The following is a 9,314-nucleotide window of genomic DNA, read 5'->3' as shown; positions in this document are numbered from 1 at the left end:
TTCCTTTGAGTGATAACCACTGATTGAACAGCATTTGGCTTTCATGGTTTTCTGACAAGCTTGGAAGCTGTACATCCAGTTCCCTTTCATAAAGTGCCTCTTCCATCAGACATCAACCCATTTCATCTTCTATTCAAACTGTTGTTCATTACAAATGGGGTTACTAATTAGACAGCATTAGCCTTTGGACAAAAAAAATCAGAACCACCCAAGCATTCGTTGCTATCGTTATTTCTTTGCAGAATCTGTACCAAACATTGAAGTGAATTATTCAATTACTTCACAAGAGCTCAGCTAGTTATCCTTCCCCAACTCTGAATCCAATATCCCAAAAGATACCAGAAACTTGCAAACCCTTGTTTTAAATCTCAGGTGGGACAGGGAACCCAGGCAGCAGTCTCCACTTGCACATCTGCACAAGGTGACCTCCAGATTACAGCAGAAGCCAAGACCTGCGATTGGATAATCTGCTGTGCCCCGGAGCCTAGAATCTTAAAGCAAAAGGACATGGTTAACTCAAGAACTGGAATCTTGTGACATGACACAACATCACTTGTCCACTGAGAAACCAGGCAGGTGGAACAGAGGGAGAGAAGGAGCACTGCCTCCCTTCTTTGGGACTCCTCCTACATGACAACTGTGTCCACATAGAGTTTTGCTGTCAAGTTCTTTGATAAATTAGTTACATAACCTCCACCATCGTGCATTTGAAAGCACACAGAACTTTGGGTGTTAAATCCCAGAGGTCATTTATCTCAATGTTTGGAAAAATTAGGTAAACACCTGGAGGGTGGAGGGGAAGAGGTCACAGCTGGAGGGGAAGATGAGACTGTATCGGACAGGGCGCAGAGGAGATTTACAAGGATGCTTGCTGCCAGCACTGAAAGATCATAGCAATGAAGGAAGATTGTGCAGGCTGGGGTTGTTCTCTCTGGGACAGAGGCTGAGGGGAGACTTAGAGGTGAACAAAACAATTGGAGGAAATAGAAAGGCCCATTTCCCTTCACAGTCAGAGTACAGGCAGCAAAGATACAAAGTAATTGGTAAAGGATTAGAGGAGGGGGAAATATTTTCAGGAAGTAGTGGGGTGTGGAACTCACTGGCCAAGGGTGATGGTGCAGAAACCCTCCCCACATTTAAACAGTACATGGATGTGGACATGAAGAGCCGTGACCTGCAGGGCTGAGAACCCAGTGCTGAAAGGCAGAGTTAGACTGAAGAGCTCTTTCTCAACCAGCACACACACAATGAGTCAAATGGCCTTGTGTGTTACAAATTTTCCAAGATTCATCTGGGATCCACATCAGTTTAGATGCCAACAGATGCCAGAGCTTTCTGCTCACATCCAGGGTGGTGTTGAGTGTGAGGTAAGGAAAGAGCGAGGAACGTTTGGGTAACCCTCCACCCCAGGTCATTAAACAGACCGTATACTAGAGATAAAATTAAATTGCAGGATTTGACTGCTGTGCTAAATAAATAGAATCATCGCAACAAGGGCATTCAGTTGACTTTCTCTTTCATACCGTAAAGGGGACTTCCCACCAACACCAGGCTAACAGGAATCCGTGTAGATGTCTGATCAAAGATGACCGACCTGAAACATTAACCATTTCTCTCTCCACAGATACTCCTGACCTGCTGAAGATCTCCAGAATTTTCCACCTTTATTCCCCACGGACCAGGGTCAGGAGGGCCACAGAGGATCACACAGCTCAGGCAGTCGTGCCTTACAGTAGATTTATAATACAACTGTACCTTGCCAACCTCCCGAGCTGTCTCCATCAGCAACTCTCGCCCAACTCTCAAATGTATACAGCCATTTTATTTGGTAGTTGTGCCCTCTATGAATAAATGCCCTCCTTAATTCTTTAAAAGGGGAAATATTCAGGCAGGGCTGTGCACAGCTTCTGGTTTGTGTGTGTGAAGTGTGCAGAGCAGAGAGTGGTTTCCATCTTTCATCATTTGGATTCAATATTATTATTGAGTAATTAAGGGAGGTCTGGACCAGAGACAGAGTCCCCGTCAGCTGTGACCACAATCTCCCACCCTCCAAATCACCACGCCCCTCCACACCACACACACACACACTTCACTCTAGGGACACAACAGGCATGTGGACACTTGTTGATTCTCTAGCTGTAGTCAAATGCAAACTATCAAACTCAATATATAAAGCTCTTGTCACCAACCCTTCCTGGGATATTTTTCCATCTTAACTGACCTGCAGCTGTCAGATTTGCAAGATATTTTCAAAAACAAGAAAGGTGCAAATTGTCAGTTGTCTATTTTGTTTTTAAAGCCAGCGATGCTGCTTTTCAATGAGCTTTCCTGGTTCAGTCCGAAGCCGGACTCTGGAGCTGGCTGCACGTTTCATTTCTTCTTGCTGCTCTTCTTTTTGTCTGGTTTCCCTTGCTGAGTGATCAGGGCCCGAGGCATGACCAGCATGCTGCCGTCATTTGCATACTGCAGGGAGTACTGGCTCGGACAATAGGGTCGCCCCTCCTCATCCCGCAACGCGGTCGAACACCTCCTGGTAAAGCTCCTGCAATTTCTGCCTTCATCTGCCGCAGTGACTTGACAACTCCACTTTCTCCTTCAGCAGCCTGGCCTTCTGCTTCTTCAGGTGGTCCACGTCGTGGTCCAGGTTCAGGATGGTGTCCAGCTTCCGCTTGCGACAGTTCTGAGCCGCCAGCTTGTTCTTCCCCCGGCGCCGGATGTCACGGATCAGGGTGAGCTGAGCCTCCGTGAGGTGGTACTTGGACAGAAGCTCGTTAAACTCATCGACAGGCAAGTTGATGATCTTGTCATTGGAGAACGGGATCTTCAGCGCCCTGGCCCTGCGCTCGTCACGGCCCAGGTGTAGATCGATGCGGTTCGAATGGGTTTCTTAAATCCCGCTTTCTTTCCTGGAGTGGGGATGAGACTGTTGGCCGGAGACAGAGGCCCCAAGTGGCAGGTTGTAAGTGTGGTTGTGATTGATTTGATCCAAGAAAGGCAGGGAATGGAAATAGCTGGGATTCTGGTAACTCATCCGGCAGAACTTGCTGAACTCTGGCTGGTATCCTCCCACTGCACCCTCCCCCTCAGCCTCCTCAGAATCCACAGCTTCCGAATCGTGCTGTACCCCACAGCCCCTTCCTCAGAGAAGGACAGGAGGATGAGGAGGATTCCGAGCTGCTTGGAGAAACTGGGCTCTGGCTCGAATCCAGGGAGAGTCCAGAGTCAGAGTCGAGCTCCTCTTCGATCTGAGAGGCCTCCATTGGACCAAAACCTTCTTCCATGGCCAGGTCCATCAAGCTGATCTCATCCAGCATCGCCTCGTCCAGCAGGCTAGACAGGGGGTCGGGCATCCCGGAGCTGCACGTCTCATTGCTGGTTCCGTTGATACGATGAGGGAAAGAGAAGTCCTGTGAAGTTAGTGGAACCGAAGGTGGCATCAAAGTTGGTGGAATTGGTGGATGCCAGTCGCTGGAGGCCAGGGTTGCTGTCCACAGAAGGATTCTCCAGGTTTGGATTGAAGAAGGATGGGAAGTCCTGGCCACATGGAGGCAAGGTTGCATCATGAAGGCTGACATCTTGATTGATGGCCGTGGCAGGGGGTTGGTTGTAATTAATGGGCAAGTCAGCATTCCCGTTGCCAGTATCATCACTGAATGAGGCTGCACTGTTGGTCACTTCCATATCCTGCATATAATGGTAGAAAACACGGGTTTAGGGGTATTAGCTACATTCATTTCTGTACGCATTATGAGAGCTCTCCATCAGTGGTACTCGACTGGTGGACAACTGTAGAGCAGTTGGTAGATGTCCGACAACAGGTGCAGAGCCCTGGCAGGCACTCAGTTCACTTCAGAAGGGAGCATCAGCTGTTGCTCTGCAGCTCCCCCTGAATGTAGGATTGCCTCACTACTGGAACCACCAGTACAATGTGAGGCAGCAATTCATCCTGCAGCATGGGTTAACAGGTACTGGATGCTTTCCTTGCCCTACCCAGATGACTGTCTAGACAGTAATTATTCTTAATCTGTCCTAACACAACACCCAAAAAACACCATTACTAGAGACAGAAGCTCTCCCAGACCCAAAGGACAGGGTGGTTAGTTCAGCATTGCTGGATTTCCCCACTGACATTAACAGAAAATGCTGGGCGAGCTCATTGCTTTGAAATATCAGATGGGACTCTCTCCAGAGATGCAACCCAACCTGCAGAGTTCCCGCAGATTTATAGCTCCCAGTGTTTTGCTTTTGTATTAGCAGAGACATTCCTGCCTCTGCCTCACTCAGTGAGGCATTAGGCCCTGCTTATAGCTGCAAGGCCAAGGAATGGTTCGTTGCATCCACTGCCTCAGGCAAGCAGGCAAGCCCAGCGAGGTTGAGTTATACCTGTCAGTGTTTTGCACCAGATGGAGCATTAATTTAAAAAAACTCACAACCGAGCAAAGCCTGGACAACATACCTCCACACAAAGCTTGGAGCATGCTCACCTGGAGCTCCATGAGGGACAGAAGGTCCTGCCACTGCTGTTCCAGGTCTAAAGGAGTCTCTGGCCTTAGGAGAGGTGAAAGGAGGGTGGTCCTGTGAGGATGCAGTCAGGCTGTCACTGGTACTGGGCAGAGCACTGTCTAAAGCCTCATTCAGCTCTGAAGACACAGCTGCTGGAAACTGATAACAGAAGACATGGCACTCAGTTTTGTGCTGCGCTCCATCAACGTATCACAGTGTCTTCCTGCACAGCAAGTGTGAACAGAGTGCCCACTGACAGGGTGCCCACACCAGGAGGCATTACTCACAACATTCAAGATTTGCTGCATTGAAACCACAGAACAGTTCAACACAAACTGAAGCTTGGCACATCACACTCAGGCAGTCAGCTGTGGCTGCTTAACTATGCTGTATAAGTAGGACAAAAGGTCTATCACTCAGTTCAACTTAGAATGATTACTGCAACACACAAAATGCTGGAACTCAGCGGGTCAGGCAGTATCTATGGAGGGAAATAGACAGTTGATGTTTTGGGTCAAGACTTTTCTTCAGGACTGAAGGGTCTCGACCCAAAATGTCAACTGTCCATTTCCCTCCATAGATGCTGCCTGACCTGCTGAGTTCCTCCAGCAATTTGTGCGTTACTCTGGATTTCTAGCATCTGCAGTCTCCGGTGTGTCTCAGAATGATTGTTGCCCGAGTGATACACAGGTAGCAGACACAGTATCCTGATACACAGCGAGATAAAGCACCATTCTAGCTGGACTAGATGGATAATCTGCGAGCTTCAATGATTAGCTGGAAGCAACCTGCTAGTGAGGTGGTGTGTAACTATGATTCTAGGTCAAATCCTAACATGTGACATTGACCCAAGCTTCACTGACCAAATCACTTACCTCAGAATCTTCGGCAAAAGGGAATGTTTCCTCTAGGAGTCTCAGGCATTCCTCAAAGGAAGGTGTCTGGTCCACCAGCTCTGGCACCTGCCAAAACAGTACTGGTCAATGGAGGCCAAAACTGCTCTTCCAGGTAGTCATAAAACCAACACAACAATAAGGCTAAACTTAAGGATCCAATTTTGAGACTTTTTTTTAAGTCAAACTAAAATAGATGAAGGAAGCTACAAGAAAATAACAGTAGGCCACTTGGCCTCAAATCTGATCCCCTTTTCAATATCCCCTCATCTCTCCTGCAGCAGTTGCCAATAGCTTTCAATTCCCAGATCTTTCAAAAATTCTTCCTCTGACTCCCTCTTTAAATACTCCCAATGATCTAGCCTCCACAGCTCTCTGGAGCTGTGATTCACTACCTACTGTAAGATCTATGCACCTCAGTTTTAAATGACTCCTCTCTAATCTTGAAACATCAAAATGGACTCGTCCCATGAACTTTCACACAATTAATAAGGCAAATTAGAGGCAGGATTTTGACATAGGTTGGATGTTGGTAGGAATTGAGGGTACTAGCCAGAATGAAATAAAGGATGCACATTGTAATTGGAAGGGCTGGTAATCCAAGGAACCCTGGAAGAACATTAGGAGGATCAGTAGGTATTATAGATGGGGGTACAAAGTTGCAATCTACACCGAGTGACAGGCTGGATCAGACAACAAAAACCCATCCCATCTCTCAGGCAGCTGCGGTTATACCCGACCCACTGCCCCACTCCTCATACAGGGATTTTGAGGGAAGTGCTCCTCTAACCTTGAAGCTGAAGAGAAGTTTGCAGAGACTTGCAAAGTTCCCTGAAATTCTCAGACAGGATAACAAGCATTTACAAGAAAATAGTTGGACAGCAAACATTAAAAGATCTCCATGTCAGGCACCGCAATGGGACACGAGTCCAAATAACACAATATTATCACATTAGATCATGGAGACACTGGCATGTGCAAATTCCTGAAATACATCACAAAAAAAATGTAATTGGGACAACTTTTAAAAATGCCTGAAGCACAGGTTCTCCCAGAGCCTCAGCAGCATTCCTCCCTCAGCCAGCAGAAGCAGATTAATTCACCTTCGGCTGCTTGAGGGATCAGAATGATCGGGGGTTAGATTGCAGGTAGTTTGTACTCAACAGGCTGGTGTTCCTTCAGGGAAATCTAACTGAGATATTTAAGATTACTAAAGAATATAATAGGGTAGCTAGTCAGAAGGTATTTCTTTTGGAGACTGTCCAGAACACTGGGACATACTCAAAGTACAATATCAGGACGTACTTTGTCCTACGAAAGGACAGTGGAAATCTCCACTTATCCACACAAAGCTATCGGGTTGAGGGGCAGCTGAAAATTCCAAAGCAGAGGTTGATAGTACCCTTGCCTAACAAAACCTGAGAATAAAGGTGGTTAAGGTACAGATCAAGTAAGGTCTAATTAAACAATGGGGCTGAATGGCCTCTTGCTCTCACTCCTTGATGCAAGCAGAACAGCTGCCACAGTTGGACTTCAGTAATTCACCATAATGTGGCCAGAACACTGCAAAATAAAAAGAGTGCCTTATCTTTCTACATCAGGGATATAGGCCACAAGAACATTAAGTAATACAGCCACAAGCTTATAACCAATTATGTCAAAGCTCTCTTTTGTACATTTATATAACTTCTAAACAGCACCATAGCTAATCAACTTTGTATCAAGTTTTACAGAAGTCATATGAAAACGTAGCTGCTCGCGGCTACACTGCAGTTGGAGAGAATGATTCACTCACATTTGCATTGTTATGCAATGAACAATGTTAAAGTTGTAAAAAGTTCCCCATTTCCCTTCCCTCGTGCCAACATTGTACATCTCCCCATTTTGACCTGGGGAACCTGCAAATTGGTGACTGTCCACACACACCTATTCAGCACTTGCAAAGCTCAAATCTTTACCAGGATCCAGAGAGATAATGGAGTGCCTGGGCAGGAGATCACGCCGGAGAGTTTCAGAACCACACCCTCATTCCAGGCTGGAATGAGCCCCATTTTCACATTTCCTTTTTTTAAACTGCAAGTTTCAAGCGCAAACTGAAACTCATTCATTTGAGACAGCTGTGGAATGCAGAGAAATAAAGCAAGACCATCGTGCAAAAAGGCAAAGCCCTGCGAGAGCTAGGTTTTAACCCTACTGACACTGGGTGCACACTGCATTGTTGAGTAAGCAATGGCTTTTGTTCCAAACTGCTAGCCCTGCAAAACAAAAACTCACCCCACTTACCACCCCCGAAAACCCTGCCTCCTCCCCCAAACAAGGACATTTGTTAACTATTCTGCTACCAGAAAACACAGTATTGTGCCTAAATAATAGGTTTTTCAGGACTGCTTACAAAGGCAAATTCATTGGAAAAGAATACTTCTCCACTGAACATGTAACAAAGTTTGCTCAATGAGGATCCATTTGGAGTGAGTGTTGTGGGTGGAGGGAACACCACAAATATATTGTTGGGTAAAAGACCTTGCTCCATCATATTTCCAGACTTCAGACAAATCCTTGCAAACACCCAAATACAATTTAAAAAACAGAACATGCTGCAAGATGTCAGATCAGGCAGCAACAGTAAAAAGAGAAACAGAAATAGTGTTTCAGGTCCAAGACCCTTTGTCACAACAGAGAGGGAAAAACAAGTTAGTTTTTTTTTAAGTTGCACCTTCTCTGGTGTGGAGTATGGTTAGGGCCAGGAATACCAGACATCAGGATTGTGACAGAAGTACTTGTGTATTTACAGCTCCCTCTAAACTCACCAGGTTCCACTGGAAAATGTTGTTACTATGTACAAAATGAATTAAAAGAGTGCTTATCTGGATTAAGACTCAATAGTCTGGGAAGTCCAATCCAGCATCACCAAAGTCTTGAGGCACCAGACTATCGGAGCTTTACTATATTCACATTTTCAGCATCTGCAGTTATTGACACTGATTGTTTTTCCTTGGGTCTTTTATTGCATTGTTGCTGAAATGCTGGGCCCTGCAAGTAGCATTCATACAACAAGTGCTGGGCAATATCAGCTTCAACAACTATTATACAGCCATTGTCCCTTGAACTTTAACATGATCAGTGCATCCTCCACCATTTGCATTTTTGAGTGTCACCATTACCCAGAAATTAAACTAGACCGGCTAGACATATACTGTGATCTTAAGACATCAGAGGCCAGGGATCTTGTGGTAAATAACTAAATCTTTCAGTCATCATTAAGGCACTAGGCAGGATTCTGGAATCTAGAGAAAAAGGTCTGCAGATGCTGGAATCTAGACAAAAAACACAATGTTGCTGGAACTCAGCAGGACAAGCAGCAGTGGAGAAAGCAGGCGGTCAATGTTTCGGGTCAGGACCCCTCTTCAGGACTGAAGATGGGAAAGGGGGGAAGCCCAATATATAGGAGGGAAAAGCAGAGCAGTGATAGGTGGACAAAAGAGGGGAGATGGGGTGGGCACAGGGTGGTGATAGGTAGATGCAGGTAAGAGATAGTGACGGGCAGGTGTAGGGGAGGAGGGGAGAGCAGATCCACTAGGGGATGGGTCAAAGGTAAGGAGAGAAGAAAATAAAAGGTAGAAAAATAGAGGCAAGGAAAGGGAAGAGAAGCAGCATGGTTTTGTCTGGGGGGGGGGGGGGGGGGGGGGAGAAGAGAGAGATTACCTAAAGTGGGAGAATTCAATGTTCGTGCCGTTAGACTGCAAGGTTACAAGGTGGAAAATGAGGAGCCGTTCCTCCAGTTTGCATTTGGAATTCTCCCGGCAGTGGAGGAGGCTGAGGACTGACATATCAGTGATAGTGTGGGAGGGGGAGCTGAAGTGACCGGCAATGGGGAGATGCAGATCGTGGTTATGGACAGAGCACAGGTATATTGCAGAA

General features: G+C 46.3%; 1 pseudogene; it reads right to left on the bottom strand.

Annotated features, from left to right (window-relative positions):
• Window positions 1-2,342: 2,342 nt before the first annotated feature.
• The window catches only part of LOC127583148 (endoplasmic reticulum membrane sensor NFE2L1-like), a 30,619-nt pseudogene continuing 23,647 nt past the window's right edge, over window positions 2,343-9,314 (bottom strand).

The sequence above is a fragment of the Pristis pectinata genome, chromosome 25 (assembly GCF_009764475.1).
Source record: "Pristis pectinata isolate sPriPec2 chromosome 25, sPriPec2.1.pri, whole genome shotgun sequence".
In the NCBI taxonomy this organism is placed as follows: domain Eukaryota; kingdom Metazoa; phylum Chordata; class Chondrichthyes; order Rhinopristiformes; family Pristidae; genus Pristis; species Pristis pectinata.
The sequence above is the reverse complement of the archived record's forward strand: the minus strand, read 5'-3'. Positions and strand labels throughout refer to the sequence as shown.